We start from the raw sequence: 27,297 nt of genomic DNA, 5'->3' as shown, positions 1-27,297 counted from the left end.
ACACTGTACTAAGAGCTTGGGAGATTACAATATAACAGAGTTGGTAAGCACATTCCCTGCCCACAAGGCACCTGCATGGAAAATTTGGTGAGATTTGAGGAGAAAAAGTTTAAAACTTTGGAAAATAAGAATATTGAAGACAGGTTAAATGGCTTAGTTCTTGGTTGGAAAAGTATTAGGGTGGGGATGTCCCATTTGCAATTTTCCAGAAATGAAGGATTGTTCAGTGGAAGGTGTTTTTCCACCACTTGTCTGGGTGACCTTGGGCAAGTCACTTCACTTCTTTGTGCCTCAGTTATCTCTCATTGTAAAATAGGGATTAAGACTGTGAGCACCATGAGGGACATGGACTGTATCTGACCTGGTTATCTTATATCTACCGCAGCACTTAGTACAGTGCCTGGCACAAAGGAAGTGCTTAACAAATACCACAATTATTATTATTATTGTGTGAGCCTACTGGGGACAAAATAGAGACTGGGTTTACACTGCAGTTCAGATATGGCACCAGGAGCCTTTATTTTTGCCCTATATTTTTATTTTAAACTCCTTAGCACACACTGCTCAGGCCTCAGCCTCATTTTCAATCTTGTAAATGATAACCATAAGAACTATTTACATGATCAGCTGAGAGCCATTTGTTCAAGAGCCATTTGCTGTCAGTGTGGAGTGTTTTTGTTTTTTAAGGAGTGCATCCTTGGACATGGCGCCTAATTAGTCCAGTTGCCTGATTGCCAGCTGATGTCCCAGAATGCTGTTCCTTTTTCCGCTCTTAAAACGAAAAAATGTTAATTGCAAAACAAGGTTGTTTTATTCTTTATTGATAACATTATTTTCAGTTGTTCTGAGCCACTATCTAGAGATTAAATAGATGATAACCAGAAAAAGCTAGGGAATTTGATCTCAGGGGTGCACACCGAAGTCCTTATGGATTTGAAAGGTGGATGATAATCTCTCTTCTCGAAGAATTTGCATTATCGGGCCATAGCTTTTCTCTGGGAATAATCTCTCTTCTCACTGTTACCCTGCAGTTTTATCCTCGTTGCCTCCTTCTCTTCCTGTCCTGTCCTCCCCTCTGATTTCCCTCTTATTGTGCCACAGCTCTGGGAGAGCCTAAAGGGAGGGAGGAAGGAAGAAATTGAAGGACCAAAACACCCCATCCTTCAGCTGCCACAGGGATGGGCACCGTCCGTCTCGCCTATCCCGCCGTCGATCCCTGGGCCACGTCCTTCCGCGGTCCTGGAATGCCCTCCCTCCTCACCTCCGACAATCTAATTCTCTTCCCCTCTTCAAATCCCTACTTAAAGGTCACCTCCTCCAAGAGGCCTTCCCAGACTGAGCTCCCCCCTTTTCCCTCTGCTCCCTCTACCCCCCCCTTCACCTCTCCGCAGCTAAACCCTCTTCTCCCCCCTTCCCTCTCCTCCCCCATCCCACCCCCTCAGCACTGTACTCGTCCGCTCAGCTGTATATATCTTCATCACCCTATTTATTTCGTTTAAGGAGATGTACATCACCCTGATTCGATTTATTTGCCATTGTTTTAATGAGATGTTCTTCCCCTTGACTCTATTTCCATTGTTCTTGTCTGCCTGTCTCCCCCTATTAGACTGTAAGCCCATCAAAGGGCAGGGACTGTCTCTATCTGTTGCCAATTTGTACATTCCAAGCACTTAGTACAGTGATGTGCACATAGTAAGCGCTCAATAAATACTATTGAATGAATGAATGAATAATGTAAGCTCCAAAGTAAAGCTGAGAGAAAGAGCTCATGTAGATGTGGGATGTCAATCAAGTTGGGTGGGTGTGCCGACGTCAGGGTCGGTTGAGGGCCTAATGACATAAAGATCCAAAGGCATTAGTTTTGTATGCCTGGGGCAATGACAACAGATATTTGATGCCAGGGGTTTGCTCTTCCCTGGGCAAAAAGTATGTGAGAAACCAGTATTTCTACTGGAAATATCCTGTCAAGAGTTATTTGCCTTGTGCAACCTCAGGCACTATATCATTTCTAACTCAGGAGTTTTTTGTCCCCAAAGTCTCATATTTTCTCCTACAACCATAGGCTGGGTTCTGCTCTGTGGTCTTGCAGTAAGTACCTCAAGTGTCTGAGCCTGAGGGTCTTTCACCCTTTACCTTCAGCTGGTGAGTCAGGATTTGAATTTGGCAGTCCTGAATTTGAGAAGTGAAACTGGTTTCGGAGTTTCCCTTTCTGGATATCCCTCTCCCCAAAGGCTTTACAGAACTGTTGATGCCTCATGGAAAACTTTTTTAAAAAGCTGTTTTGGTAGAGTCTCAATTTCCTCCTTCGCACATGTTCTGCTGGGTCATCTATATTTCTCTTTTTATTAATAGGGTCATGTGAACAAAAATAGTCCTTTTTTCCTCCCAAAGGAGGAGCTTCCAAGGCAAAATCCTCTGCTTAAATCACAGTTTACTTTAATTTTCCAAGCATCTGGTGAGTTGCCATAAGAAGGGGATTTTGACTTGTGCCCATCAGCAGCCGGTATGGCAGGTGAGAAAGGAACAGGATCAGGAGGAAAGGACTTGGAGAATTCTGCATTAGGTGGGAAAATACAAAACAGAGAGAAAAAGCTTAATTTTGTTCTCCACAGCTTCTATGACTTAAGATGGCTTCACAGTTTCAGAGTTTCTTCTAAATCTCTGCCCTGCCTGCAGCCATTGCTCTCTCTTTCCCCAGTAGTACCTGAGGAAAGAAGCCATGTACAGATGCTTCTGGAATCCATTTTTTAATGGTGTTTGTAAAATGCTTACTATGTGCCAGACATTGTTCGAAGTGCTGGGGTAGATACAAGGTAATCAGGGTGGACACAATGCCTGTCCCATGTGGAGCGCACAGTCTTAGTCCCCATTTTACAAATGAGGTCACTGAGACACAGAGAAGTTAAGTGATTTGCCTAAGGTCATAAATCAGAAAAGTTGCAGAACCAGGAATAGAACCCAGGTACTTGGGACTCCCAGGTCCATGCTCTATCCACCAGGCCACACTGACATTAACTTGGAAGACCAACCTTCACAGCTTCTTTTCCTCTCTTTCAGGCACAAAATAGAACTTTTGGTAGCAGCCGAGGTTTCGGTGGCTGATTTAAATCAGAGGAAATTGCTTTGGACACTGAATATTTCAGGTCAATCTCCCTAATGCCTTTAATTAAAAGCCTGAGTACCTCATATTTTTTTTCCCCCCAAAGTTTCTTTAGGAAAGGGAAAGGAGAGGGTGGAGACATTTTGATTGGAGGGAGAAAATGAGGTTTTCTTTCCTTTTCCTGTAGGAAGCCCTGTGTGTAATATTAATAAAGCTAGAAAGTGATAAACTAAAACACTGGTCTCTTGGGCTTCCTCCAGAAACACCTTGAAATTGGAGCTTTCTCTATAGGTTTACACACATTATCACTTTGGAAAAGGGCAATTTTCAGAGATGTCAGCTTACCAATATGAGCTGAATTAGTGGCGATCTTTCTCATAGGCCATGGATCATCTCAAGATTGAGTTTGCTCACCTACTCCGCCTCTTTCTCTGCTGCTTACTTATTGTCAAGAATTCCTACGTGTTGTAAAACTGGAATCTGTCTAGACTGTTTATTGCTTAGCGTGGAAGAAGTGAAACAGATGTGATCAGTTCAAGATGAATGGAGTTACAGTAATGCTCTTCTGACTCGTCCAATAGCTCTGAACGTGTGGTAAAGAGGAGCCAATTTATTAGCAGCATTTTAATGCCAATAGGCCAAACCCTTGGCTTGGTTGATGTATTAAGATACCTTTCAGGAAGAGCTGAGGGGAAGTTTGAACTGGTTACCTTCTAAACTGAATAAATAGACTTGAATTTGAGTAGCTGTTTGCAGTGTTGGAGGCCGGTCCACCATGCAGAGAAGGATCATTTCTCCTCAGCAGCCCCTGGTTACTAGCTGGACACCCATCTCACACCCATAACTGAGCTAGCTCCTTGAGGGCAAGAATTGTCTCCCCTCTCAGTTTGAGAAGCAGAGCGGCCTAGTGGAAAGAGTTTGACCTGGAATCAGAGGACTTGGGTTCTAATCCCACCACTGCCACTTATCTGCTGTGTGACCTTGGGCAAGTCATTTAATGTCTTTGTGCCTTAGTTTTCTCATCTGAAAAATGGGTATTCAATACCTATTCTCCCTCCTACTTTTGTACTCTCCCAAGTGCTTAGTTCAGTGATAGCTCAGCATGCAATAAGTGCTTAATAAATATCATAGATGGACTGTCAGCTGTTGGCTGGATGGTAAGGGAAGCTGAGGGAATGGAGTAGAATGACATGGGCTTAATTGATAATCCCTTTATTGTAGCAGTCCACCAGTCAGGGAAGAAGACTCCACTCCTTCCACTTAGCTCCGCCTCCTCTGACCAACAACCAAGGAGGATGGAGGAGGGTCTGAATGTTCTGCTTGGACTCAGTAACCTTTCCATAAGCCCGGGTGGAGGGGAAAGAGGTTGGGTTATGATGTTCCAGCAGCTGCTAAGAATGTGCTCAGCGACTGGCAACTCTGGAATTGGATGTTTGGTTATAAGGGAGACATAATATTTGTATTTTAAATTTGTAGCAACATTGAATGTCACATGCATTGAACCCTCAGACAATATTATACTATTATACCTCTCTTGCAAATAAAATGGTTATAGCTGCATAAACAGTAATATCATCGGGACTGTACTAATCAATCAATGGTGCTTATTGAAAGCTTACTGTGTACAGAGCACTGTAACTAAATTCTTGGGAGAGTACAGTATAGCAGAGTAAGTAGACACATTGCGGTTCCAGTCTAGAGTAATGGAAATAGTACATGCAAAGTCATAACAAATTTAAAATATGGAACGACATAACCTTTGAGCCCCTCCACCTTTCAATATATACCAAGTCCTGTTCACCAGAGTTCAGCTCCCTTGTGATGCTCTGGGATTTTGCATTCAGACCTGGTTGGGTGGGTCAGGCCTCCCTCCTGCTTAGTCAATGTTAATTTCTAAAGGGTCTCCAACCAATAAGAACTAAACCTAGAAAACAGTAGTTAAAGCCAGCTCATCACAGCATATGGATATTTTACCCAGGAAAGGAGCTTCATCTTCCCTAAGGAAAAGCAGAAGTTGAAAGATTATGCTGAACTTCATTTTCCAGAGCTTTAAATATCGCTTTTTTCTCACTTCTGTTTGCAATAGCAGCCTGTAATGTCAACCCAAAATAAATATCCATAGAGAACTGGAGGGGAGCTTCCTGGCACATCCCCACCACCCCATCACCATGGGTTCATAGATGGCCCTAGGGCTTGGTGTTTATGGAGGAAAGTCTGCTGGAGGTAATGTTTGGTTGGCCTGGGTATGAAAAAGTTTGGCACGGTTTAAGCGTATTTTGGTGTTAATCCAATCTATTTGATTTCATAGAGGAAGAATGAAAGAGGCCCCAGTATATATTTTTACAGCCCCTGTCCTAGGAGATTTATAATATATTTATGAATGTCTGTGTTTAGATAGCAATATGCATATCACCTCTAGTAAAAATCAACTTAATTTTATCAGCCAGTTTATAATGTTTCCTTGGAGAAAAATTTGCAGTGCAAATGACTAACCCAGGGCCCCACTTTAAGCAGACTGCTCAAAGTTTGAGAGAACATTTTCAAACATTATTCCACGATCAGAGAAGGAGGACTCATTTATCAAAGGTGTGATAAAACCCAAATTTCAGCCTTCAAGTTTTCATTTAATGCCTTGAATTTTTAAAGGATTTTTCTTCATATCCCAGCCAATAACAACTTCATCATCTCCTGAATCTTCATGCCACCTCTGTAGGAGGCACAGAATGGTAGAATATCCCCTATTTTCAGGTGACCAGATAAAGGTCCAGAAGAGCCCCTCTCACACAATTCATCAGGGATCTATCTGGGAATCAAACCCTTAGGCATCTATAGTCTAATCTAGTTTATTTCCCACTGGACCATGCTGTTTGCACCTTAGCTTTGGATTTTAGATGATGATACCTATTAAGCACTTACTATGTGCTAAGCTCTTTAGTAGATATGAGACTTTGACTTCAAAGAGGGAAAGAGAACGGTATTTTATGCAGATTTTTACAGATGAGAAAACCGGGGTCTGGAGAGACTGTGACTTGCTCCAGGTCACTCAACAGGTCAGTGGTGGTACCAGGATTAGAAACAGGATCTCCTGACTTCCAGGCCTATGCTCTTTCCACTAGTCTAGCCTGCCTAATATCTCGAGGAATGTGTTCTCTCTCCTTAACATTGATGAAGGCATCATCACTGCTCTAGCAAATGCGTATTCCGTGAACAAAAAGGATTTCATTTTCAAGTGTCAGTGTTGCCGTAGCCACATGACTGACAAGGTGATTGATGACTGCCTGTCTATCCTAGAGGAATAAATTCAACCCAGTTTGGGGATGCTCAGGTCAGACACTAGTTTATACAGTTCTCTAGACTTTCAAGTAAAGCAACGACATATCTTTTTTCAGAGAAGGGATGATAGAACAATTCCACATTGATTAATTGGGATTGTGTCTATCAACTCTGTTGTAATGTACTCTTCCAAGCACAGAATACAGTGCTCTGCACACAGTAAGCACTCAAAAATCCATGATGCTGATGTTGTTAAATAGGACAGTCATTGTATTCGCTGATTTTGGCTCTTAGTGCAATTCAATCCTGAAGAGACATTACTCTGAAGTGATACTCTACATATCAGTTCAGTTGCAAGCCAATTACCTGAATGAACTGGAACTAAGGCTAGATACAATAATAAAGAAACTTCAGTTAATCAAACAGATCCAAGTAGGCTATCTCAGGAGCCTGAACAGGTTTGGTTACCAAAGATTCGTTCTTGATGAACTAAGCTCCATTTGGCCAACAGCCCTGTTAGGAAAACAGACATTCAGATCACCTGTTTTCAACTGAATTTAGGGACCCTCTCTCCCTCTTGCTGACACAGGGCTGCTTTTTAGCAAGGGAAGAATAATTGGATTCACCAAGAGATCAGATCCTTTGTCTTTTAAAATCTTCTGAATGTCAGCCTCAAATGAAATGATGGGACCCAATTATATATATAAGAGGAGATTTAAGTGAATTCAGTGCTTTGCAGGTAATTAGCAAACCATAGGTATAATGTGACTAGATAAATGATGGGGATTTTGAAAGGTTCCTTCTGTGAAAATCCCCCAAAACAAGCCCCATGCTTTTCAGTCTCCAAACCCAAACACTCTATTGCTCATCAGACCTAATTTCCACAATGGATTAGCCACCTGTGATCCACCAAATCAGGAGCTTTAGTGAAAATCAATATGATAACTTACCCGGCAGTACACATTGTCCGGTGTATGTAAAATATCTCATGAATAGCTTAGAAGCAACTGAAAGTTTCATCCTTTCTTGTTATGCTACCCTTTGGCAGGAAGAGCCTGGTTCGTCATTTATTAATTGCTAATGTGATCAATGTCATGGACATCATGTGGCCAAAAAGGGAATCTCTGCAACTGATTTACCATGAATTAGGAGTTGGTTCATATACCTAAACTGATTTTATTTTTTTCTTTTTTAGCTAGGGGTGGTGATGCTGTTGTCACAAGTAGGTGATCAGTCAGTCAGTGGTACCAACTGAGTGGTGGTTTTACACTGGCCTTAGATCAATTTGTGAGCAGATAAGGGAGGATGACCCTCAGGTCTGGCCTGGTCACTCTGGAGTCACTTCTTTTTTTCCACATTGGGTCTCTTTGTCGATTCTCCTATTCAAATTCACTAGCAGTCCAATTGTAGAGTTGTTCATGCTTAAACGATTTGAAGTGCAACTGGGATAGGGAAAAGAGAGAAGAGTTGTGGGAAAGACAGTAAGGAAGCTCTCCCAAATGCTTAGTAGAGTGCACAAAGGAGGTGTACAATAAATATCTTTAATTGAAGGGGGGAAAAAGGGGGAAGATAAGATGTGAAAGAGGAGGAGAGGGAAAGGAGCAAGGAAGGAGGTGGGAGAAGACAGGGAGGGAAGAGGGAAAGCAATGAGGAAATATGACCTCCTGCTCTGGTGCTGCTGGTTCCACACTAATGCCCAAGCCTTCCTGCTGCCCCCCAGATCTTACAGTTCTGTCTGAGCTGTGCAGCTGTGGGGATGGAGGTGTCAGGGGACAATCAATCAGGAATATTTTTTGAGCCCCTACAATGTGCTCTTTATGGGCAGGGAATGTCTACCAACTGTGTTGTACTGTACTGTCCTAAGCACTTAGTACAGTACTCTGCACACAGTAAACACTCAAATACCATTGACTGATTAGTTGATGGGGAGACAGACACAGATTGATGATCACAGCCATCCAACGTTATCAAACTGGCCCTCCAGATTCTGTTGAAGACAAGCGTCCAGGACAGCTGGTACTATATTATCCAGCCATGTTAGTGATTCCTCTCTATGACACTCAGGGCTGGCACAGTTATGGGGGTGACAGTCGGTGTTGTCACTGCAAGTTGGCCATTCATTCGTTCAGTCGTATTTATTCAGCACTTACTATGTGCAGAACACTGTATTAAGCGCTTGGAAAGTACAATTAAGCAGTAGACACTATTCCTGCCCACACTGGGCTTACAGTCTGGAAAGGGGAAGACAGACATCAAAACAAGTAAACAGGCATCAATATAAATAGAATTGTAGATATGTACATATTTACACAAGTGCTGTGGGGTGGGGAGGGGGGGTAGAGCAATGGGAGAGAGTGAGAGTCGAGGTGATGTGGAAGGGGGGAGCTGAGGGAAAGGGGGCTTAGTCTGGGAAGACCTCTTGGAGGAGGTGTGCCTTCAGTAGGACTTTGAAGAGGGGAAGGGTGATTGGCAGATTTGCGGAGGGAGGGTGTTCCAGGTCAGAGATAGGGGTTGATGGCAGAGCAGGCGAGAATGAGGCACAGTGAGAAGGTTAGCAACAGAGGAGCGGAGTGTGCAGGCTGGGATTTGGAAGGAGAGAAGGGAGGTGAGATAAGAAGGGGCAAGATGATGGAGAGCTTTGAAACCAGGAGTGAGGAGTTTTTGTTTGATATGGAGGTTGATAGGCAACCACTGGAGATATTTGAGGAGGGGGGTGACATACCCAGAGCGTTTCTTTAGAAAGATAATCAGGCAGCATAGTGAAGTATGGACTGAAGTGGGGAGAGACAGGAGGTTTGGAAGTCAGAAAGGAGGCTGATGCAGTAATACGGTCAGGATAGGATGAATGACTGTACTAATGTGATGTTCTGCCAACCCACCCTGGTCCAAAGTGGGACCTTTAATGGGTCCCACCTTGGGCCTGTAGGGGCACAGCTTAGGAGCGCCAAACTCAGGGTGGTGCTGCCTGATTCAGGTTCCAGGTCTGGAGCTGAAGGGTCTCTAAGACTGCAGAGGTAGCTCCAGAAATCAAAGTCTCTGTCACTGGAGGGAGAGCACGAAGCTCACAAGCTGAGCTTGGTAGGTGAAGTACACGAAGAATCAATCAATAAATTATATTTATTGAGCATTTACTGTGTGCAGGCACTGTACTAAGCACTTTGGAGAGTACAACACAACATAATAACAGACACATTTCCTATCCTCAATGAGCCACAGTCTAGAATGGGTCTAAAAGTCAGTGTGGTGAGGGCTCTGCCATCTGACTGACAACAGAGCCCCTGTTCATTGGGAAGGAATGTGGTGGGTCCTTGAAAGTCTCCCCTGGGCAAGAGTAGAACTTTCCCATCTTGGTTGAATTCCTATAAAGTTGTCTGTGTATTGATCCAATCAATCAATCCCTTTCGTTGAGTGCTTACTGTGTGCGAGCACTGTACTAAATGCCTGGGACAGTACAATATAACAGAGTTGGTGTAAAAAAAAAAATTCCCTGAATACAAGGAATTTACAGTCTGCTTCTTTCCCTGTTCTATCCAAGAGGAGGGGACCACTTTTTCTGCAGAACTCTAGAGACTCCCAGGAAGTGTTTGAGCCTTCTGGCTCACCAGAACCATGTAGCTTGTTAAAAAAAAGATAAAATAAAATTATGAAGTTATTGAAGGGTGGAAAACTTCTTATGCCTCAAGCTGGGTAGGACAGGCTGAACTTGAAAGATTAATCTTGATACAATGAATTTTAAAGACTTTGTTCCACGTGTTGTGGAAACCTATCAAAATGCTAATGGTTCTGCTGTCTCACCTCCAGCAGATGCTTTTCTTTTGCTTTCATTCTGGGTTGAAAATATCTTGAAATGGGGTGAGCTGAGAAGAATTCCATGGGACCAGGGAGAAAGAAAGCAGTGTTCCAGTGGGTTGGCAATCATCAATCAATTTTATTTATTGAGCACTTCTGTGCAGAGCACTGTGGTAAGTGCTTTGGAGAACACATTATAAGAGTTGGTAAACACATTCCCTGCCCATAACAATTGGGAATTTGTAAGGAAGTCACTATAAAGTTTAATACAGAGGCTCTGGTGAAACATCGAGTGAGAGTCATGTTTTGGTATTGAAATCTTAGGGTCGCTACCTGGAGAAACAGCCCCATTTAATAAAATTTGAGCTACACCTTAAAGGCACAGTATTCACAAAATTCTCCTTTATTCCTTCACATCCTAATTGCTCACCAGTACACAATGCCTAAATGCCTAATGGTGAGTAGTCGACCGGTCACTCCATCACAATATGTATCACTCTGAGAGAATGAGTTGGAGCTGAAGTTTAGAGTGATACATACCTACCAGAGAAAACCAACTGAACAAGGGATTGAGAGTCAGAGAAGCTGGGTTCTAATCCTGGCTCTATCACTTATCTGTTGTGTGACCTTAGGCAAGTCACTTAACTTCTATGTTCCTGAGGTACCTCATCTTTAAAATGGGGGCTAAGTCTGTGAGCCCCATGAGTGAGATGGACTGTGTCCAAGTGGATTAGCTTGAATCTACCCCCGGGCTTAATACAATGCCTGTCACTTAGTGTGCGCTTAACAAATATTATTAAAAATAAAGCTGAGGCCAGAAGGGCTAACACAATTGAGTTTGGACTAGGGCTTCATCTTCCAGACTCTGAATGCGATAGAGAATAATCACCACTGGGCTATCTGAAGGACCACTGCCCTCCTATCCCACTGCGGTCCTCCACCATGCCCTTGGCTTATCTGGAATCTAGGCATTGCCTAAACCCAAGATTAAAGTAACAGCACTTAAAATGTATTAAAGTTGATTTCAGAGACCAAGGGAAGCCTTCAGCAAAGAATCAAGAAAATGTAGGCTACAGTGGAGAATTCCACCCGATTTCTCTTCCAGTCAAATAATCTCTATTAAGATGAGAATCTCAGTACATTGTTTTTAAGCCTCTCAAGACGGTGACTGTAAGATCGTTCTAGACTGTGAGCTCCTTGTGGGCAGAGAACATGTCTATCAACTATATTGTATTTTACTCCCCCAAGTGCCTAGTATAGTGCTCAGCAAATACCATCAGTTGATTGGCTGGAAAATTGCCTTCAGCTAGCTCAACAAGGGAGGGGCAAACTCGTAATATCTTAAATCATTTAGGAGTTTGGGGAGAAGTGCCTTTGAGGAATTTCATTGTGCTACTTTTCACCCTAATCTATATCCAGCAATGGAGACTGGAGCAATGCATTTCCTGCCAACAAATGCATTCACTGTTTGTTCTTCATGTCTGATGGCGTTATTTCCTGTGCTGGGTTTCCCATTGTTGGGAGGATTTGTTCAGTTTGTGAAATGACATGATGATGGATTAACCTGCTTCACCCTCTAGAATCACAAAGTCAGGGGGCTGGGAGTCACCCTGAGTGATGATCTGGTCTTAGGTTTAGGTAGCTTGGTTTTTTGAAACTAGGAATCTATGCTTTTAAAGCCCTTTAAAGAAAGAGACTGTACACCCTCCTTTAGGAATTCTTGCAATAACTAACCAACCTCGTTGTCAGGAACTCTTTAAATCTAAATCCCTTATGCTATGAGCATAAACCCATTTCCCCTTGTGCTGACATCAGGAGAGATTAGGGTGGCCACTGAAGGCACTCAGGATATCAGGCATTGAGATGCTTGTGACATGATGTGGGTTACCCTGGCTTCACAGCATGGTGTGATGACATCCTACATAGCAAATGGAGGAAGTACTTTCGATTTCCTCCAGAACCACTGTTTTCCCCTCCTTCGTCCTTCTGAACATAACGGTTTCTTCTGAGCCTCGGAATTCAGTGGCAAGAATCGAGGCAGATAGATTTTTTTTTCATTTTTTATGGTTCTTGTTTAGCGCTTATTTTGTACTAGGCACTGTACTGAGTGCTAGGGTAGATACAAGATAATTGGGTTAAGCACAGTCCCTGTCCCACACAGGGCTCACAGTCTTAATCCCTATATACAGATGAGGTAAGTGAGGAACAGAGAAGTTAAGTCACTTGCCCAAGATCACACAGCAGACAAGTGGTAGAGCTAGAATTAGAGCCCAGGTCCTTTTGACTCCCAGTCCATGCTTTTTCTACTGGGCAACACTGCTTTTCTGTACAGATGTAAAGGCGCTTTGTCTTGAGCAGACCAGGGACAGGCCAGCTGAAAGCCAAGCCATCCAGTATATGCTCAGATGCTGGACTCCCCCAAGGAGAGATGGGAAACAGCTAAGAACCTCAGTATAATAATCTGATTCCGTACTTTGAGACTGTCATTCCCCAGCATTCTACCCTTACCACCCTCTTCTACTGCAACTCAAGGCTGGTTCAGTCTGTTGCCAGGGAAAGATTCTTCATTGCTCTGCATTCTGTCCTTTCCCTCCCTCAACCCTCACTCATCTCAGAAGAAAGACACATCAGCAGGGATGAGAGAAAAGGGCCAGGAGCACTGTGCTTCCCACTTGATTTCCTTTAGACTGTAAGCTTGTCTTGGGCAGGGAATGTGTCTGTTGTTGTTATACTCTCCCAAGCACTTAGTACGGTTCCCTGCTCACAGTTAAGTACTCAATATATACGATTGGTTGATTGACTTCCTCCACTACCTGGAATTTCCAGGCTAGACCTGAGCCTTGGAACAGCTGGGCTCTCTTTGAGTGGAATGAGTAAAAATCCTTTCCTCAGGAGGTTTGATTCTTGGTGATCTTGAGGTACTAGCCATGGCAGGATCTCCCTCTCTAGATGAATCCAGGTCAAGTAATATGCTAGATGCTTGCCAGGCTCTGATATCTTGCTTTAGCATAATTTCCTGCAGAATTCTTGTGGCCTGAGAAAAGGCCAAGAAACAGACGTCAGCTGAGAGAAGAAGTCACAGCTCTACGCAGAGAAATGCAGAGTTTCCATTACGACTGCTTTGGGAGCCCATTGGACGAATTTAGCAGAGATCTCAGGAAAGCTTTCTGCCAAAGCAAAGTATTTTAGTAGGGAATTTCCATTCTTAAGATGAGGAGGGAAGTCGAGTTAGAAGCAAAGTCGTTAAGTGCTGAGTCGGTCTTTGCCATTTCATTTCATTAACCCTCCCCACAGAATCCCATCAATCCATGGAATCCAGTCCTTTAATCTCAAGCAATTTCAGTCCCCAGCGGGAATTCCACAAGCCTCAACTATGGGATTATATGCAGTTAATGGTTGCACTTTAAGGTTTAAACAGACTTTTGCCAGCAAAACTCTGCTTAGAGGAGGCATCCAGGCTTAGTATAATACAGGAGGTCATGCTGACGTCCATTCTAGAGGGCAAGATGAAGGCCTTTCAGGCTCCCACCACCTGTTTGCAGTCAAAAACAACCCTTCATCTAGTCCTCCAGTCTTCTTCCCCGTGAAGAGCTCCTCTGAAGAGATGTTGCTTTCTATACAATCTAACTGTGCCGAAGGTTGAGCGATTAACTTTCAAAGTTCTTTGGTGCTCGGGCACTATCTCAGCTGAAAAAGGAAGCTCATTTTTCTGGGTACAGGGACCCAGCCAGCATCCCAAGTTGACAGAGCTGAGATGTCAGGGCACGGCCCCCACTGACTGGGTCTGGCCATCAACGTGAAAGCCAGGATCCCGAAGCAATCTCTTTCAGAGGTGGTTCAGTGTTGGCAGAAAAAGAAGACTCATTTCCCTGGGTGAAATCTGTTTTTCTTTACTAAACAGTTGTGTTTAGGGCTGACTTGTGGTGGTTTAATAGCTGTCTACAGCAGAGCATAAAGAAAGCTGTTTTCTCTAGACTGTAAGCTTGTTGTAGGCCAGGAATGTGTCCGTCAACTCTGTTATATTGTACTTCCCAAGCACTTAGTAGAGAGCTTTGCATATGGTAAGTGCTCAATAAATATGATTGATTCTCGCCACCCATGTTCCCCAGGGGTGCACCTATCGGACACTGGGGAGGTGGGAAATGAATCACAAAGAAGCCTGCCCTAGCAGCAGGAGATGTGATTAGTAGTACCAGACATTGTGATGGGGGAGGTAGACAGATTTATACCTTTAGGTATTTGGCATTAAACAATTTTTGCCAAATGGGTAGTGAAAATGTTAAAGGAGTCAGTGCCCCCGGGCTCCCAGGGACACCCCATCTGTACCACTCCTTGACCACTCCAGCTTACCCAATTAAAAGGGAAAACAGAAAATTACAAATAAATGGGAACATTTCAGAGGAACTCACATCCTGGAGTAAGACTCTTCTGTGACCTAAGGAGACATAATTACCAGGCTGATCAGAGAGCAGTGGATTTCCAGACTTGTTATGGTAACAGAGTTTAATAGAGGGACTGATTGACAGTGTGCCATGGGAAGGCTCTCTGCTCCTGTGACAGGAGTGCAGGTGCTGAGACTGAGCACAGGACTGCTTAGGCAGCTTCATTAAGAACTGCCCCTGGGATTGATTCGGATGCAGAATGGAGCAGAAACACTTCCCGCGTGTGCTTTCTTTGTCTTTCGTTGATAATTACAAAAACAACAGCAAGAAAAAACCCCCAAAAAAGCCAAAGGAAAAACACCCCACAGAGCAGCCCCTCTTGTTGATTTAAAACCATAGCTTTTTATCTGTCACCCAGTACTTGGGCTCTGGCACAGACTCATCTATATCAAAATGGCATATGCCATGAACACTGGGATTTCAGAGAACACTTGTATTCTTCTCTGAAAGGCAAGTGTAGTGCTTTGACACCTCGGTAAGAGGTTATCAAAAAAAGAAGGGCTCTTCATCCACCCTGCTGAGTGGCAATTTCACTCCCTAACTCTAGTAGAGTGTGTTGGGTGTGAAGGGGATAGGGGCGGTCGGGAAATGGAGAGGAAAGGGGAAAAAAAAATCAACTAGCCCGCAAGGAAAAGGTTTTGTTATTCCTGAGAACGATGGTTAGGGATTTGGTTCCCAGTAGGTGACAGGAGGGGAGCATCTCAGTCCAGTTCAGGCTAAGAGGGTATTCAGACCAAAGATACACTAACCTACCCCTGCAGTTTTAACCTACCCCTGCAGTTATCGTTGCTCATTTTCTCCCAGTATTCCCTCAGCCTTGGCTTTTCCTCTAGCCATTCTAGACCACCCAGGACAAAAGTGCGGGAAAAGACCAGGCCCACAGGCCACTTACTGCCTTGTAGAAGTCTCCTATTAGCAGTGTTTCTTAACAATTATGGTATTTAAGTACTTACTATGTGCCAAGCACTGTACTGAGCACTGGGGTAGATACGAGATCATCAGGCCCCACATGGGGCTCACAGTCCAAGAAGAGGGAGAACAGGTATCGAATCCCCATTTTTGCAGAGGAGGGAATTGAGGCATAGAGAAGTTAAGTGACTTGCCCACGGTTACACAGCAGGTAAGTGGCAGAGCTGAGATGAGAACCTAGATCCTCTGATCTACAGACCCGTACTTCTTCCACTAGGCCACACTTGCGGATGGTGTTGGAAATAATGATCATACTAAATATGGTTTTTAAGTGTTTACTATGTAGCAAGTACTGTACTAAGTGCCAGCATAGATAGGTCTGACACACTCCTTGTCCCACATGGGGCTTATGGTCTGAAGGAGAGGGAAAACAGGAAATTTTGGAGGAAATGGAGGCCCAGATAATTTGAGTCCTTATTGGATGCAGAGCACAGAGAGGAGTAAAAAGATTGATCAAAGATCAAACAACCAGCAGAGCAGGAATTAGAACTGAGATCCTCTAACTCCAAAGCCATGCAGCATTTCCATCAATGGAGGTCCTGTGGGTAGAGCCCAGATGCTATGACCCCAAAAGTCACCCCAAGAGCAGTGGCAAGGGGTGCTCATTGCATCTATGATCGGAAAGACTTAGGTAGTTAAATAAATTGCATTTACTGACTGATTACTCTAAACAGACACTGAAAGAAATGCTCGGGGGAATACGTTAGAGTTAACCAGCATGATCTCTATCCTCAAGAGCTTACAGTCTAGTGGGGCAGACAGAAACTGAAATATATTACAGGTAGGGGAAAGCAATAGAGTGTGACGATATATAAATAAATGCTATGAAGGGTTGAAGAGTGCATACCCAAGTACTTAGGTGAGGTGGAAGTGCTGGAGTTAGTGGGGAAATCACATCTTCTCTTAGAGCCTTTCCTCAATTACGCCCTCTTTTCCTCTACTCCCTCTCCCTTCTGTGCCCTCCTTGCAGTTGGATTTGTACCTTTTATTCACCTCATCCTCAGTCCCATATCACTTATGTACATATCCATAATTGATTTTAATATCTATCTTCCCCTCTAGACTGAAAGCTCTTTGTGAGCAGGGAACACGACTACCAACTTTGTTATATTCTCTCAAGTGGTAAATACAGTGCTCTGTACACAGTAAACACTCAAAAAAATGTGATTAATTGATGGAAATAGCATGAGGAGATGAGAGAGTAATCAGAGAAGGACTCCTGGAGATGGGATTGCAGAAGTGCCTTTCAGAAGCAGGAGGGTGTTCCAGGAAGGAGAGTGGGTTTGACTATGGGGTCTTAGTGGGGGGAACACAGTGTAGGCAGTTGATGCCAGTTGGCTAGTGCTAATTCTGTGAATCTGGCCCAGGGGGCCAGTAAATCACTTCGTGGGCTGTATTTTGCCTCTTGCCTCCCTAGATCCTTTGGACCTGAACAGTCAGACTTGGCCCTGATGATGCCATGTTTTAGTTGAGTTTGTGGACCTAGTTGATGTTATAGTGTACTCTCCCAAGTGCTTAGTACAGTGCTCTGCACACAGTAATGTTGGTATTTGTTAAGCGCTTACTATGTGCAGAGCACTGTTCTAAGCGCTGGGGTAAACACAGGGGAATCAGGTTGTCCCACGTGGGGCTCACAGTCTTAATCCCCATTTTACAGATGAGGGAACTGAGGCACAGAGAAGTTAAGTGACTTGCCCACAGTCACACAGCTGACAAGTGGCAGAGCTGGGATTTGAACTCATGAGCTCTGACTCCAAAGCCCGTGCTCTTTCCACTGCGCCACGCTCAATATATGTGACTGACTGACTGGAGAGTGAAGTGGTTTTCCATCACCAAACATATGTGAGAGGCTCCTGCCTTGGTCAGGTAGAACCTTCCCCCCGGCTCCCACCCTATGACGTTTCCTCAATGCCTCCATTAGTGGGAGGAGGAGGGTAGGAACCTAAAGGACTGGGGTCCTGGGCTGCAAAATATAGCCGGGCGTTCACAGAAGGTCTCTGGCAATAGTAAATTTATGAACCAATGGAGCGGGGGCAAGAAAAGGTTATCGTTGCTGCTTAGGAGCATTTCCTGGTATCTCTCCATTTCTGTTCTTTTTTCTGCTAAAAACTATCCTTGCCCACAAGGAGCTTACAGCTCTGTGCAGGTGTGACCTCGATATGAAGCAAGCAAATCTGAAGCCAGGCATTCCGTGGACATCAGGTTTCGGGGCCGAGCTCTCCTTCTTGTTTATCCTGGGCTCCTTCCCCTCCAAAGTCACGCAGTGGGAACTGGCTTCCTTAGCTCCTAAAGCGTATCCTACTGGGAAGTGTCATGGTCTGGTTTTCCTGGAGTTCTTGGAGTCCGGTTTGGGATTCATTTCTTGCATGTCTCTGGGTTTAGTATCTGGCATCTGTGACATAGAGTGCCAGAGAGGGCAGGAAGCGGAGTGTGGAAGAATTCTGACACAGTTGGTTTTCCTTGCACAATGCAGATTTGGGTAAATGGGAATTAGGATTTTTCCTGGATTTAGTTGCCCAGACCTGGATTGTAATAAACTAATCTTCTCTTGGGCTGCAGGGAGACTGCTTTCTCCTGAAAGCATGAGGCAGCTTGGAGCCCAGGAGAGCAAAACCTGAAAGAAATTTAATTTTGTTTTTGATGGGGCCTCACTGGGCCATCCTCTCTGCAACACGGCCCTTAAAGCTCCTTCCTTGTCCCTCCAGCAGCTCTTTGATTTCTGCAATACAACATCACCTAGACTCCAAGGTCTGCTGGGCACGTTTGACATTAGTACTTATTTTGCCTCATTCCCAGAGCTTATAAAATTCATGATCGGTTCTGAATGACTCCATGTAATTCTTGACTTCAGTAAATTCAACTCCTCAGAGATCCCGGGGGGGGGAGGGGAGAATGGAACATATGCACAAGGCAGAAAACCAAGAGCCCAGGGACTGAACAGACGTCTTCTTTGCTCAAGATATTTGGCAGGAACCTATTTTAACAAAAGTCCTGGGTTCAAATTCGGTCCCAGTGGACACTGCCGTGAGACTGTACCATTTTCCACTTTTTAAAATGCTTCTGGGGCTCAGTCCAGTTTTTCTCAAATCGGAATCCATGTCAAACAACCATTTCCATGGCTGGAAGTGATTCAGCTTCTCAAGTTAGTCCCAGACATTTTTTATCAGTCCATCAACATTGCTTTAATAATTATAGTATTTAAGAATTTATGTGGCAAACACTGTTCTAAGCGCTGGGGTTCATACAATTTAATCAGGTTGGACACTGTTCTTGTCCCGTGCGGGTTCACAGTCTATGTTTTAACTACCTTGTTCTCCCCAGAAGCTATCTACTTGTACCTCAGAGCTGGCTACGTAAAATCGGCCTGGGATTTCTGGCCTTTGACATTGGGTGTTTTAAACTGGAAAGCTGCACTAGTTTGTAAGCCTCTAGAGGGCAGGGAATACGTGTGTCTTGCTTCTGGGGAACTCTCCAAGTTCTTAATACAGTGCTATGCAGTCTTTAGGCACTCAGGGAATACCATTCATCAACAATTTGTCCCTCCCACTGAAAATGTTTTCTCTAGATGAGCGCTTTATGGTGGGCAGGGGAGCTGGCAGAGTTGCTGCCATGTGTGGACTTTTTCACTAGGCAGAGGGACCTTCTGAGTAGCTCGTGGTAGCCACAAGAAGCAGTGGCCTGGTGGGTAGAGCACAGGCCTGGTAGTCAGAGGACCTGGATACCTTATCTGCAGTGTGACCTTGGATAAGCCACTTAACTTCTCTGTGCCTCAGTCTCCTCATCTGTAAAATGGGGATTTAAATACAGTTTCTCCCTCTCCCTTAGACTGTGAGCCCTGTGTATGACAGTATAACTTGATTATCTTGTTACCTCCAGTGATTAGTAATACAGTGCTTGGCACATAGTAAGTCCTTAATTAAAAAAAACAACAAAAAACAAAACTCCCCTTTCACCTAACCAGGTGACCACTCTTAAAAAGACTTAAAAAAAAAAACCCTCTCTCCCTCTTGAATTGGAGAGGTTTTTCTCTCACTGCATTTACTCTTTCTGCCTTTCTCCTTTCCATGATAAGAACTTTTTTTAAAATGGTATTTGTTTAAGCACTTACCATGTACTAAGCTCTGTACTAAGTGCTGGGGTTGAACACAGTTCAGCCAATCACATTGGACACAGTTCATTTTCCACATGGGGCTCATAGTCTTAATCTCCATTTTACCGATGAGGTAATTGAGGCACAAAGAAGTTAAGTGACGTGCCCAAGGTCACACAGCAGACCAGCGGTGGAGCTGGGGTTAGGACCCATGTCCTAGTGCTTCCCAGGCCCATGTTGTATCAACTAGGGAACGCTGGTCCACAGCCCATGAGAAGAATAAGATAAAAGCCCAGAACAATTAGCCTCTAATACACATAGCTGCCCGCTTAGTTTTTTCTGCTTAGGGCTACATTCCCTCATGCAAGATATCCTTATGGGGGAGACTATTTCTCATATGCTGTAATCCCTTTTTAGCAGGCCTGCAGGGAAACAGTCATTGTTCCAGCTTCCGACCTCCCTAGACTGCAGCCTTCCAACCTGTCTGGGATTCAGAGCTCTGGAGTCTGCTTTATCCTTACTTGGCCTAAGCCTGTCAACCTGATGTGGCAGGGGAGAAATCCTGCATTTTCAGGCTCAACATTCCTGTGATAGGTTAATTTGGGGCTTTATTGATGACCCATGTGCACTCTTTCTCTTCCTCTCCTTTAAAGAGAGTTGAAATCCACCCCTCATGAGGTGGCAGCAGACAGAAGCTCTGAAAGACCTCAGATTTTTAGCTGGGGACAGGGCACAAAAGAATCCCAAAATTTAGCTTCTGCTACTATCGCTGCATCACTTTAACACTTTTCGTTTTTTTCCCTCTTGCCTCTTCCCCGCTGCAGAGCCACCGACGAGGACCAGATCTGTAGGAAGGAGTTCGGCATCCTCTGAGCCAAGGAAAAGAGGAGCTACATACTCAAGCCTACGACTGCCAGCTCCAGGAGGTTTGTTTGAACTAATTAAGAGGGCTCAGGATGGCTTAATGAGAGCCTTGATCTTCCACCCCAAACCATATATTCTGAGTGATAGATGTTTAGCAGCTTGAGAGTGCCTCTCCGATGTGCCTGAGCTGTGGTTGTGCTTATTACCTGCTGTACTAGCCTGTGGTTTCATTTACTTGCCAGGAGGTCAGAGTTGGCAGAGGCCCAAGGGAACAGACCTTAAAGTGAGATTGTTAAAGTGAGATGGTTCGCTCAAGATCTATTGATGAGTCGAAGCGGGAACTGAGCGGGAATTCAGCTCTTCAGAGTTAAATGGTAAATGGGCTTGGTGGTTGGGATGGTTGCCGGAGAGGCCGAGGTGGCTGGATGGTGATCCAGGGCAGGGGTCTTCTCTCAGGGTGAAGGCCTCCAGGGGCAATCTTCCAAGGCCCGAAGCCCTAATGCTAGCAGGCACTTTGATTCAGGGGAAAGAAACTTCCATCATCGCTCCTCTCCCCAACTCCCCAACCCCACAGAGTGCCCCGTGGCCAGCTGCCCATTGCTCTTCAGAGAAGGGAGAGAAATTCTTTCTTCATTCCTGGGCTGATCCGCTTGTATCCTGAAATATGATTCTGATTCCCTTTACCTAGGCAGCATCGGAGCTTAAATCAGCTATTTCGAGCTTTAAAGTATGTGCCCTGGCAGGAAGAAATGAGCCGGGAATGGCTTGGGTGCCATGTCCTCCTAGGTGCCTTTTGTCTGGGCTGGAGTCTAGTCAGGTCATATTCTGAGACCAGGCCCATTGCCTCCATCTGGGCTTCTTAGAAACTGCCCAGGGAGCCTTGAGACTGAGGCAGGGAGCAGAAACTGTGAGGAAACTAGTCCAGTCTTACAATTCGAATGTACTACCCCTCTGCGTCTTCCACTTATTGAGCACAGACAGTCATAAAGGCCAGAGACCATGGAACATTCTGCTTCATTGATTACATACAAGTGGGCTGCCATTTCTCTCTCCCTCCTCATCTTGAGCATTGATCTTCTTGTCCCCTGACCTGAGCTAAAAGCAGAAAAAATGACCTTTTCTCTCTTCCAATAAACCTCCCTCCTCAGTGTCAGTGAAAGAAAAGATATGAGGAAAAGACCTGGGTAAGGCACTTCCCCCAAGGGTTTGGAGTGGGGGTTCTCTGGAGTGGTTCTCTGATCTGGCAGAAGAGGTTTGCATGACTGTCTAGGTTTCTGATGCTTCATTCAAGTACACTGACCTGGGCGACTGACTGGCGCCTGGCCGAGTATATCAGAAGGTTGCCTTGAATTTGAGAATGTCAGCAGGGTGGCTTGTTAGTAATGTAAGGTGTGCTTACTGTTTCTCAGGATCCTTCTCAGCTTCAGATAAGTGAGGGTGGCATCTGAGACCAGGGGAGAGTGGGAAACCAAGCAGTTATTCCTGTTTAGTGTCTCTCCCAGACTACCCTATGCAATCATTGCCTTGAAACCACTATAGCTTGAGCTGAAATCTTAATCCTCTTTGTAGCCTTCACTCTTATCCCCACAGGAAGCAGTTGTGGTGTCAGGGAGCACTGAGACAGACAACATTGTTTTCCTAATCAGGAATAGGAGCTGAAGTGAGTCTGAGAGACCTTACTTTTTTTTTCCTGTGGTATTTGTTAAGCACTTAGGATGTGTCAGGCACTGTACTAAGCATTGGGGTAGATACAAGCTAATCAGATTGAATGCAGTCCCTGTCCCACATGGGGCTCATAGTCTTAATCTCCATTTTACAGTTGGGTTAACAGAGGCACAGAGAAGTTAAGTGACTTGCCCAAGGTCACGCAGCAGACAAGTGGTGAAGTTGGGATTAGAACCCAGGTCCTTCTGACTACCAGGCCCTTGCTCTATCCACACGATCATGCTACTCTCAAGCCATGTTTCCTGGAAGAGGTAGCTGAAAGGTTCTGTGTCCTGAGAGGAAAGAAGTTATATAGACTGTGTGCCCATCATTGGGCAGGGATTGTGTCTATCTGTTGCCGAATTGTACACTCCAAGCGCTTAGTACAGTGCTCTGCACTTAGTAAGTGCTCAATAAATACTATTGAATGAATGAATAAATGCCAAATAATAATGATAATAATCATAGGGAAGCAGGATGGCCTAATGGAAAGGCCATGGGCCTGGGAGGCAGGGGACTTGTGTTTTAATCCTGGTTCCACCACTTCAATCAGTCAATCATATTTGAGTGCTTACTGTGTGTGGAGCACTGCACTAAGCAAAGGGTCAACAGTGAAAGAGGTGAGGATGAGGTATAGTAAGTGCCCTGTGAGGGTACAGTCTCTGGTGAGCATGGATGGGCACACTCATAGATCGCTGCTGGGGCACCCACCTCTGCCCTGCAAATGACATCCGAGCTCCAGGACAGATGGGGACTTGGGCACCCGGCACCCTATCCGGGCCTCAGGGCTGCAAGGTGACCCCCTCCACCCCCCCCCCCCACACACCTAGAAGCCCCTTCCAGACAGGGCAGCTGACCAGGCAGATTACAGGGAGTTTGATTGTCCCTGTGTTTGCTCAGAGTCAGCAGGTTCAAGTGTTAGCACCAGATTGTCCAGCTTGCTTTTAGGTTCCCCAGGCCCCCTGGAAGATAATTTCTGGCAGGCTCTACCTGTTGAATTTCCTGCCTGATAATGCTGGTAAGGCACTTTGGGGTACAAAGGGGACATGCTGCTGCAGGAGCGGCAGCAAGAAAGGGCAAGTGACCCCTTCCAACATTAATGGCCTCTTTACCTGTGTTCACAGTGCAGAGGAGGGCAGGACAGCACTAAGCAGCTTCCCTCCACCATAGTGATGTATGTGTTGTCTCCTAGGGGAGAGTGAGGAAACGGGGAGTTGCCTCCCTTTTCAGCTCACCTATTCTTGTCTTGGCCAAACTTCTCTTCCTTCTTTGCTTTGCTCACCCTGGTCTGGACCATCTTTTTTGGGAGGTTCCACAGTAATCCTAAGCCCCATTATTGCCCTGTCCTGGCTTTTTTCCAGTCCAACTTTTTATTTTTTTTTACTTTATTTTAAATTTCTACAGGATACCATTTGAAATAAATCACTGCTGGAGTTGTGTACCCTAGCCAGTCCACAACTGTGAATGATAAGAATGCAAGTGGGTGGGAGAGTTCTCTAAGAAATGGCTCTTCCATCTTCCACTCCCGGGCCAGAGTTGGGGCATTCAAAACTCTAGACTGGAAACTCATTATGGGCTGGGACCATATCTGCTAATTCTGTTGTATTTTACTCCCCCAAGCACTTAATACAGTGCTTTGTGCATAGTAAGCACTCAATAAATACAGTCGATTGATTGATCTCTTTAGAACAGGGCCCCTTCCCCCATTGGAATGTTGTTGCTTTCTGTGCAACATGGGTCAGTGTTTAGGATTCACCAGGTGAAGTCATTCTCATGATGTAATTACTGTAGAAAAAGAAATGTACCTGATGGGCAGGAAAGAAGTTGACGTGGTCTAGTCAACCGAACCAGGTGGTCATGGGAGGGTCAGACGTGGAGTGACCTAAATTCTCTCCCTCGTTCAGCTCCTGACATCACACTGTAGTCTCTGGTCAATCTTCTGCCCTATCTTTTCCAGGATTCTATTTCCAAATCATCATTATCATCATCAACATCATCATCAATCGTATTTATCAAGTGCTTACTATGTGCAGAGCTCTTTACTAATCACATGGGAGAGTACAGTGCAACAATATAACAGACACATTCCCTGCCCACAACAGAATGGGCCACATTTGGGGCAAATCACTTCTCCCTCTCACTCCAGGTGAGCCGATGGCCAAAAAATATTTTGAGATTCTGTTTAATGAACACGTATTGAGAAGCAGCTTAGGCTAATGGAAAGAGCATGGGCTCTGGAGTCAGAGAACCTGGGTTCTAATCTCAGCTCTGTCACTTGTCTGCTGTGTAATCGTGGGCAAGTCACTTAACCTTACTTTGTCCCAGTTAGCTCATTTATAAAATGGAGACTAAGAAGGTGAGTCCCAAGTGGGACATAGACTGTGTCCAAGCCAATTAGCTTGTTTTTGCCTCAGCACTTAGTTCAGTGCCTGACATATAGTAAGCCCTTGACAAATACCATTTAAAAAAAAATTGAACATACTTGTACAATTAAGGGATATTTTATCCGTAATAATAATGTTGGTATTTGTTAAGCGCTTACTATGTGCAGAGCACTGTTCTAAGCACTGGGATATATTCAGGGTAATCAGATTGTCCCACATGAGGCTCAGAGTCTTCATCCCCATTTTACAGAAGAGGTAACTGAGGCACAGAGAAGTTGTGACTTATCCACAGTTACACAGCTGACAAGTGGCCGAGCCAGGATTCGAACCCATGACCTCTGACTCCCAAGCCTGGGCTCTTTCCACTCACTGAGCCACGCTGCCCGTAATCTTACAATTGATGACTTCCTTGTGAGCTGCAGTAGTTGCTGCTGTTGAATGCGTTCTGATTATGCTGACAGAGCCTCCCTTGAGAAAGGTGGGCAAGATCAGGCCCTGGGCCTTCAAAGAAAGCTAGCCAATCACATTTATTGAGTGCTTATTGTATTCAGAGCACTGTACTAAGCACTTGGGAGAGTACATTACAATAAACAGCCACATTACTTGCCCACCGTGACCTTACAGTCTAGAAACAAGAACGTGCACAAAGGTATCGATTATTAAAATCCTGTCCAAAAGTTTGCTGGGGTTATATGTGTCCTGCTCCCATCCACCTCTCTCCACCTTGCACAAAGATGACACTGCTGCTTCATTGTTTGAGTTGCTACTTGGTGTCTCCCCTCCCATGATACAGTTAGGTTTAAACACACTTTGGTACGTTCTCCTCATCTTTAGGCAAGGGCTTATCAGAAAGTTGGTTTCTCTGACCCCTGGCTGGCCTGCCGTTTCTGAACGGTACCAAACTTTGGAGCTAAGTGAGAAGACCCTGCACTTCTAATAACAGTCTGGGAGAAAAACAGCAAACCACATCAGAAACTGATTTGGGTTGGGAACCGGGAAAGTTTTCAAAGAAAGGGAAAAGCTCCTTGCCTCTGGGGATGAGAGGAAGGGGAAAAATGGAACAGTCTGTTTGGGACTGGGCTTTGGCACATTCTTGATAAGGATTCAAACCCACTGGTGTTCTCCGGTGTCCTCCCATCCCTGCCGAAAATCAGGTTCTGGGCCTCAGCCTGGGGCTGATTAGCTGGTTTCTGAGAGCTTGAGGGGCCTCCACAATTGCCACTCTGAGGGTAAGGGTGCTCTCTGGGAGAGTTGTCAGAAAATTCACCCTGCCACGTAACCCAGTGTCGAATTCCTTGGAGTTTTTTTTCCCCCTTTCCCTTTTCTCTCCCCACCCTTTGTGTGATAGGTAGTATGTGAGAGGCCGAAGCAGCAGCAGTTCTAATTAAAAATCTCATAAATAGAGTGAGATAGGGATCTGGAGGGTTTTTTTTTTTTTATTTCAGTTGAGACTCCCTGGAGATCCTTCGAGGTAGGAATCGTAGCTCTCAGAGCTGAGATTTTCTCCCAGACTTCAAAGCCAGGCAGTTGGGGGCTTCTCAGGCATGCCACATCTGTTTAAACTGAACTTTTAAAAAACAAGAAGTGGGGGGGAGGCTGGGGGATCCTCCTCTTTCCTTCTCTCTGCTAGACACGGCTTGGCTCTGCCTCCTGGTTCACAAGACTCGTTCCTCGATGCCCCTAATGCAGACTGATGGCTCTTATTGAACAGGACACGGGAACGTGTTGGAAGGGTGGAATTTGAGGATGACCGTGTCCATGTGAACTCATTTTGACGCATCTTTAATTGAATTGGACACAGTCTAATTTTTTTTTCTTTTCAAACTGTCAAGTGGTAAAAAAAAAAAAAAAAAGCCAACCCTGTTCAGTAGCTTCTGGAATCTTACCCAGAAGGCTCCCGGAGCCAGCTAGGATTAAATTTAGAGATAATCTACTCTCTTGGTAAGGAGACCCACCACAGAGGCATCAATTGGTCCCTTTAGTGTACTTGGGAGACCTAAAAAAAAAAAGATATGTTGTTTTCTATTCATTGTTTACTCAGGGAAGAGTTGATGGATTTGTGGTTAGGTTAACTCCAGAAGAGAAAACCTTAACTAGGGCTAGCAGTGTTTTGGGAGTGAGAAGGATCTGGATTCTAATCTCAACTCCACTACTTCTCTGCTATGTGATCTTGAGCAGGTCACTTAATTTCTCCATGCCTCAGTTACCTCATCTGTAAAATGGGGATTGGCCGTGAGCCCCGGGAGGGATGTGGACTGTGTTAACCAGATTAACATTTCTCTACCCTTGCACTTAAAGTGCCTGGCCGGCCTGCCATTATTATTATAATTATGACACCTAGCTCTCTCTCTCTCTCTCTCTCTCTCCTTCTCCCACTTTTCCTCTCCCTCTTTCCATGCCTCCTCTGCTCCCCAAGTCCAGTTCCTCTGGCCAAATGAGAGAACCCCACCTGTCTTCCTTACTTTATTCCCTTTCACCTGCTCCCCAGTTTTAATGAATCTCATATGGCTTACTCTGGCAGTTTTGTTTGCTTCCTGCTAGATGGATGGGCAAGGGAGCAGACAGTGGGATTAGGAAAATCTCTTTAACCTCTGAAACTGAATCCACACTGATGCAACAGCTTCACTGGGAAGGATGGAAATAAAATTAGTTTGCTAATTACTGCTAGAAGGAGCACACATT

The 27,297-nt window shown here is 44.8% G+C and overlaps 1 protein-coding gene across 2 annotated transcripts in view; it reads left to right on the top strand.

Moving 5' to 3' along the window:
• Positions 1-27,297, top strand: part of TSPAN18 (tetraspanin 18) — a 203,600-nt gene that overhangs the window by 18,304 nt on the left and 157,999 nt on the right. For both annotated transcript variants that reach the window (XM_029060539.2, XM_029060540.2), the window contains exon 2: positions 20,488-20,589. The gene's annotated coding sequence lies outside the window, so the exon portion shown is untranslated. The remainder of the gene's footprint in view (positions 1-20,487; positions 20,590-27,297) is intronic.

Source organism: Ornithorhynchus anatinus, chromosome 3 (genome assembly GCF_004115215.2).
Source record: "Ornithorhynchus anatinus isolate Pmale09 chromosome 3, mOrnAna1.pri.v4, whole genome shotgun sequence".
NCBI classification, from domain to species: domain Eukaryota; kingdom Metazoa; phylum Chordata; class Mammalia; order Monotremata; family Ornithorhynchidae; genus Ornithorhynchus; species Ornithorhynchus anatinus.
The sequence above is the reverse complement of the archived record's forward strand: the minus strand, read 5'-3'. Positions and strand labels throughout refer to the sequence as shown.